This window comes from Hipposideros armiger, unplaced genomic scaffold, assembly GCF_001890085.2.
Source record: "Hipposideros armiger isolate ML-2016 unplaced genomic scaffold, ASM189008v1 scaffold_45, whole genome shotgun sequence".
Lineage (NCBI taxonomy): Eukaryota > Metazoa > Chordata > Mammalia > Chiroptera > Hipposideridae > Hipposideros > Hipposideros armiger.
Genome location: NW_017731395.1, coordinates 582,666 through 590,157, shown reverse-complemented (window position 1 = coordinate 590,157; position 7,492 = coordinate 582,666). Strand labels below are relative to the sequence as shown.

At 38.3% G+C, this 7,492-nt stretch overlaps 1 protein-coding gene across 9 annotated transcripts in view; it reads left to right on the top strand.

Moving 5' to 3' along the window:
- ESRRG (estrogen related receptor gamma) overlaps window positions 1-7,492 on the top strand; it is a 581,699-nt gene that overhangs the window by 42,010 nt on the left and 532,197 nt on the right. The window contains exon 1 of one of the 9 annotated variants that reach the window (XM_019639656.1): window positions 1,281-1,300. The exons of the other annotated variants lie outside the window; for them this stretch is intronic. The gene's annotated coding sequence lies outside the window, so the exon portion shown is untranslated. Of the gene's footprint in view, window positions 1-1,280; window positions 1,301-7,492 lie in introns of those variants that run through there. 9 annotated transcript variants of the gene reach the window in all.

The following is a 7,492-nucleotide window of genomic DNA, read 5'->3' as shown; positions in this document are numbered from 1 at the left end:
AGCTGGGGACGCACGTTAGTTCTGTTTGTGTTGTGGCAGCAGAACCAGTGACCATCCAAGAAGGCACAGGTACACACAGAAAGCAAGGGGTTTTGCTAACATAAAGTAGAGGGCAATGTTGAAAATATCACCTTCTCTCTCTCTCTGTGGGGGATGGGGAAAGGAGAGAGAGAGAGAGAGAGAGAGAGAGAGAGAGAGAGGAGAGATGAGAGATGAGTTAAGAGAAGTTATTAGGTCCACAGATAACCTCCTACTACTTTCAAAACACGACTGCTTCATACTTTAAGTCAAGACCCAGAGACCTGCAGATGTTTTGAAGTGTTTCAGAGCAGCTCAATGACTTGGTCTGGTTTTGAAGAGAAACGGTCTTTTGTTTCTCAGGCTTCCCAAGAGCAAATAGGGGCGTGTGTTGGGAAGATGCCCAAATTTAGAAGCAGCAGGCCAGAGGAGGAGGCAGGGGAAGGAGGGTGGCAGAGCACTGTCAGGGTTCTTTTCTCTTATTTTTTTCTGTCCAGTAGATTTGATGTTATCAACATGAGTTAACCAACCTGAGAAACAGTTCAGTCATTGTAGAAAAGGGAGGGAAATTTGAACGATTCTCCAATCTGAGCTGAGGAAGAGCTAACAGAGGGAAGGTACCTGGACACCTTGATGTAGTTGGAGTGACATGGATCGGGCCTCTTTTCCGTCAAATATGAAAATACTCAAGTATGTCATGAAACAGGCCTCGACGATCTTTCCGACGTACGTGTGTTATGCGTGGCTTTGCGATTGTTGCGGACTCAATCCTCATGACCCTTTAAGCTCATGTTGCTTAGAATTGGAAGTGTGTGTGTTGAGAGTGGTGTCCCAGAGCCCATCAAACTGCCCACTGACCGGGGTGATGAACATAGATAAAAGGTCATGTACTTTCTTTAAGAAATCAACTCGGCGTTGAAATCGTCAGGCCTGCTGTGTGCAGAAACCTGCTTCTCTCCTTTAGTGGGAATTGCAAGGGGAGCAAAGGGACTCTGTGATGGGTGATGCTTTTACAAACTACAGCAGATCAATCTATTAGGCGCCCATGTGTGCTCCGCTCAATGTATTCTGCACAATTTTTCCAGAAATTAAAAGGTTAGCAAGAGAGCACCATGTTCCCCTTTCCAAGGGAGCACCAGTTATGACTGCACCAGTATTTCAGTATTAAGTGATCGTCAAGATAGTTCATCTTTCATTTTGAGTTCTGAATTTGAATCAGCGTGAGAATGGCAGGGCCGCAAGATAAGGTACAAGTAACTACGCAGACAGCGGCAAGGGGCTGGTAAGGAAAGCGTTGTGTTTCTCAGTAACCTTGTTTACAGGGACCTTTCGGTTGCAGCTAGAATTTTAGCAAAAGCCTGCCAGAGGTAATGGGCTTATGTTTGAAATTGATCCTAAGTGTCTCTTTTTCTCCTTCACAGACATGATCTGTACCTTAGCTGAACACTCAAGGCAGAACTTTCCTGAGGCCCCATGACATTTTCAAATCTAGACAAATCCCCAGATTAGTGTCACCGGAATGGGGGTTATTTATGAGGTTCTCCTTTTGTTTACAGAAGTGTCAATACAAGGAACGTCTGTCCTCTTTATTATTATTATTTTTAATGTCTTGAGTGCTTGGCTGTGTTAAACGCAAAACAAATTATATCTGAGGAAGTTGAAGTATGCCTTACAGATTGACCCATGAAATTGCTTTCAATTAGACATGGAAGATCTCATTATCCCAGCGAGGGGAATTTATGATATAACGTAGGAATTTTGTATTTGTTTCAAAATTGCTGGAAAACTGCGGAAACAGGAAGATTTTTGAGGGAAATGCCAAAAGCCACATTAATGAAGAAAAAAAACCCAAAACCACTGGTGAGCTACTTTTGAATAATAGATAGGCGACGTGATGGTCAACCGCAAGATAAAAATTTTACAGGATTTTTATGGCTTTAAATTGGCTGCATTGTAAACGAAGCTTACTACTCTATTAAGTCATTTATACTTTTCAATTATTTAACATCTCTGGCCAACCTATCTTTTGTGGTCTTTTTCTGTACACATCAGAAATACGCAAGATAGTAAGTGCTTGTTGTTAGTGCGGAGACTTTGTAATGGAGCAAGGTTTAATTTTAACTTCTTGGGACAAATTATTACAAAGAACGCACAGAGGAAAAAGAATGTTAGGGAAACAGCGCGAGCCCTATGAAGTGGAGTTAGCTACAACATCCAAAGTATGTAATATAATATGAATCACTGTCACTAAGAACCCTTGACAGTATCTGTATTCTAGGGACTGTACATTTGAAAATACGATATCTCCATTTAAATGCAGATCTTCAGGAATCAGCTTTCTCCAGGAAGCTGTTGGTGAACCTTCCAGCTGAACCACTGGTATGAGAAAACCCACTGAAAATTTCCCCACGAACATTAGAATCTGTCGTTTTGAAGTAATGATGACCACGTTTTGCAATGGTGTGATTTTTTTTTCATGCACTTAAACTATCTTTTATAAAGTCAAAATAATGTGCTGGGGCTCTTGTGCAAACAAAGACATTTTCTCTTGTCACTTTGCTGTTAGTTTTTTAAAGCTGTGAAAGAATTCGGCTCTGCAAGCCAGTTTTTAGTTAGCATTGCAACGCCAGTCGAGTCCTCAGGAATCAGAATCTGAGTGCTCTTCACCCCTTCATGCTGGCAGATGGGAGGGCTTAAGGATCTTTCTCTGGAACCGTCTTCTTTGGACTGTTTTGAACCTAATTAATACAAGTGCTCTGTCTTGGAATCAATGGTGGTGGTGGCCAGAAAGGACAGCCAGAGCGAGTGGGTCCTTCCTTAAGAGAAGACTGCAGAACGAAATGCAGTCTTTGGGAATAGAATGGAGACACAGAGCCTGATGGTGTCCAACCTCCAAAGTCAGGCAGCTGGAAAAAATCTCTGCACATCTTCAAACACAAATTCCTGAGGTACACACTGGGATAATGTTCAGACTCTCGTGTGTCTTTATCACATCGCTAGGGAAATCTTATTTTTCTTGGAGATTAGACACCATTCATTTATTCAGCCTTTGAGGATTTCCAACTGTGAAAGGCCACTCCCCCTTAGTTCTTACACTTAGTTTACTAGGTGTAAGTCCCAGCCCCCACACTCCCTCTGACACGTACAGACATGTAATACTGTGTTTATACCACTGTGCTTGATAATTCCAGTAGTTGTGAAGGTGAATCATTGGTAGTTTTCAATTGGCCTCTGTTTCTGTTTCTATGATGAAGGCTACTCTGTTCATTTAAACAAGGGGACGATCATAGTTACCACCAAAGAGGGTTGAATGTGTTTGGAATACCTGTGAAGATATTTTATCTACTTGTGGACACTGGTGGCTATTTCAGGTGTTACGTCTGCTAAAATAAATAACCTGTATAGTACTCTATAAAGGGCGCTACCTAAGGAACGAGTTTATTTCACTTCCCTTATACATATGCATGTTTTTTAGCTTGGCAGGTACGCGTATCTGACATAGCAACTTCTTATTGTTTTGAAGATTTCATTTCAGAAAGCTAACTTTATATGAAGCATGGCAAAACTTTTGTACTCTTATTGTGATAGATATTTATGTGGTAAGATAAACAGTGTTTTCAGATACCTCTGTTACCAGAGCGGCTCATTTAAATTTGATCTCTCTCTAAGATATATTCGATTAATAAGGCAGATTTTTATGGCCAATATAATTTATATTCACGAGTACTTATTTTTATTAACACAATTATAGATTGTGAAGCAAATTTCCATATATGTTAAATGCTAAGAACCAGAATAACTAACATTTGTATAGTGTGTTATAGTTAATAATCATATATTGTCTATAAGCTCTTCTTTGGAAGAATATATATTGCACTTCCATGCTCAAGAAAGCAATCAGTTTTTAAATGTAATCATTACTTGAAAATAGATTATTTTATCAGTTTCCTCCCTCCCTCTTTCTCTTTTTTCCCTACCTTCCTTTTTTCTTCTTTCCTCTTTTAATGGGGAAAAATCTACTGACGTGTTTTTTGTTTTTTGGTGGAGCGTGTATAATTGCCTATCACACATTTCTATTAAAAAAGGAGCTATAGCAAGCAATCCAACGTAATTTTTGGAATATATCTTCTGCCTACCAGTGTTCTTGAGGAAATGTGAGGTTGCAGGAGTCATTTCATGCCCTGTATGTTTTCAAACATAAATCAGAAAAATTGTTAGCGAGTTATAGCTCTTCTTAGAGACTGTGGTTATAGTGCTATAGTAAACACAGGCTATATATTTTTCCAAGTTATTATGTGTGGAGAGAAATCCAAAGTTGGCTATTTAGAGGAATGGTTTAATTTAGTTATCAGAAATTCATTTTCTATCTAGTCTGAGCATTTATTTTTCAAAGGTTGCAGAAATGGGACATAATGCCTGATGACCCTTTAGATCAATCACCTTCAGAGTTAGAAATGTGCTCTTCTTAGCTAATGTGTATACTACTGAACATCGGCCTTCAGCTAAGGATCAGTCGAAATGGTCCTAGACAGAGTTGATGGTATAATCTGTTTACCATCTTCATCAGAGAGCAGTGAACCTTTGTTTCTTCATTTCTAAAATGAAGGGTTTGACTTGACGGTCTCCAACTGACTTTGCCACTATGATTCCAAATTAAGTGATGGATTAATAATGAATCAACCAAGTACTTATATGCCTGTTTTTTTCTATTCTATAGAATAATTATTTACTAAACTGTGGTCTTATGTCATGGCCAGAAATATTAGTATGTAGAGTAATAAGCAAGCTTGGGTTCATTGGCTTGATATGAAAGCCTCATGGAATTTAGGCACTCAAGTTTGCATTAAAAGTTTTCATTCGTCGATCAATTATTAGGTAGTCAAAACATACTTTTTCCACAGAAAACAATCTTAAATACTGAATACTTTTTTCTAGGCTTGACTATGAAAGTCTATGTTACTTATTAGAGTGAAATAGTGCCTATCATTGATGAATAAATGTGAAAAACAGTTTAATTATGATACAAGTGATAGACATGAAAAAGAATGAGAACTGAATGATAGTTTATCATTTAACTAGACTCTGGAGGGTTGATGGTTAAGGGAATACACATATAACTGGAAATGAAGAAGACAGATGGAAACTATTGCAGAGTATTTGAAAGGGAGTGTAAGAAACTTCCAGGATTTTTAGAGCTTGATTACAAAGTATATGAGTTTTGTTTCCCTTGGAATAGGGTGACATTAGCAGTATTTCTAAGATTGCCACCTTTGATGAGATTTGTTTTTTGACACCCAAATGCATTGAAAAGTGGGAGAGTGAAGAAAAAGGGAGAGGAAAAATTATCCTCTAAATAACTGGCCAAGATGTGGGAGAAGAAAGGATGGAAGGCAGTTGAAGGTAGAAGACAGAGACGTGTGTGTGTGTGTGTGTGTGTGTGTGTGTGTGTGTGTGTGTGTGTGTAAGATAACCTGGTGTGCATTTAACTCATCTGTGGGATAAGAAACCAAAGGAAGAAGAGGGAAAATGAATGTGTTGCACATTAGTTAAGTAGAAAAGTTTGGAATTAGAGCATCATTTTGAAATTTTTGCTGGGTCACTTATTGCCTGTGTGATCTTGTGAAATTATTCAAGTCTCTGAATTTGTCTTATCTGTAAAAATGTGAATAATACAAGCATCTCCTTCCAAGATAGTTATGAGAGTTGAGTGAGGCTCATGGGTATACAAGTGCTTGGACACCATCTTTAGTTCAAGGTGGTTGGCAGCCATCATTAGGTCAACCAACATCTCCATGCTGACCAGTCTTAGGGCAATTTGTTTAGCTCCAAAGTGGTCTTTGATAGGCATGTTTCTTGTCCTCTGTGGCCCAAGAACTGTGGTGAGTACTTTATATGTTACTTTATTTATGGGGGGAGCAGGAAATAGTATGAAGCTATCTGGTTGAATGTAGCAAGCCTGATACTTCTAATGTATGTGATGTCAGGATGGGAGGAGCATATGCAAGTTTCCCTTACACAGCCTAACTAAATAAGTGAATGACTGAAAACAAAAACAATGTGTTCCATAATTATTTTCTTTGCCACAAACACGGCCTCTCATTTGCATTTCTGCCATGGCATTGGTATTAATCTGAATTTCCTGGATTTTTGTTAAGGCTGAAAGATTCATGGTTCGGCAGTCAATACTTAAGAATAATGATATACATTCCATTAAAAAAAGACTTCCAGGCTCTAACAGAAGTAATTAATGTAGTACATGAGTTGAACTCCAAGTTCTAGATTCTATACAGGTCTCTTTCAAGAATATATTTATTTTTAATGTATGATTCACTGATAAATGTCTAGCCAATTCTTCCACCAGAAATGGACTACATTTCAAAGCCTTAAATAAAGCAGTAGGTCAAACATTATTCAAGAAACTTGGGCTATTTGTATAGACAATATATTTTTAAAAGGCAGATCCAGAAATCTACTTGTATTCTACTGGTTCCCAAGATCATGGTCAGTGGAATTGTACACTTTTTGATCTGTTAAACCTAGGAACTGAAGCGAACCTAGAAATCAAGAGATATCTTGGGATCAAGTTTGAATTTAAAAGTAAATATTGACTCTCTCTTAGCAAAATTCATCAGGCCCTCAATGTACAGAATATATGCTGAACAAATGAAGAAAACAGTCTTTGGGTGGTTTAACTATGAGTCAACGTTAAAAACTTTGACATGTTTATAATTATCTGGAAGTAATTGAAGACACAGCATGAGCACTGGAAGGCCACACAAGTAACATCCAAATCATTGTTGAGGAATTGTAGCTCTCTATGAGATTGATTATAGGTAGTGAAATTGACCTGGCTGGAGTCTTTTTTTTTTAATTTAGGAAAATTTATTAAATATGCAATAATTTATTAAATACTATGTAAAGTATATTAAATATGCTTGGTATCATGCTAGGTCTGTTAGAGAATATAAAGTTATTTTAAGATATAGATCTTCTCTTTAAAGGACTTACACTGTCTTTATGGAAGTACAATGTATACACGTGAAACTATTAAGATAGCAGTACAATAAGAATTGTGCAGAAAATGAATGCTACACGGCGAATTGATATGTATACCCTAAAGCAGATTATGCAATGGAATCAGAGCTTGGGCTGACCTTCAGGCTACCATGTCTGAGCTGTGTGACCCTCACCTTTTCCAGCAGGAGTTTTCCTATTTGCAAACTGGGCATAGTTTCATCTGCCTCACAGGATTGCTATGAGACTAAGTATTTGAATGAGATGAGACAAAGAGTATTTGAAAGGTTTCTGTGCTTTAGGATAGAGACTACACAAATCGTAGGAATGACCTAGCCCTTACGTCACTGCCCTTGAGAGTATGGGCTATGTCTCAGATGACTTTGTACTCCCCCCTGCCACCCCCACCCAGTCTGGCACTGTGCCTGGCTCTGAGTGGAGGCTCAATAAATGTTTGTAA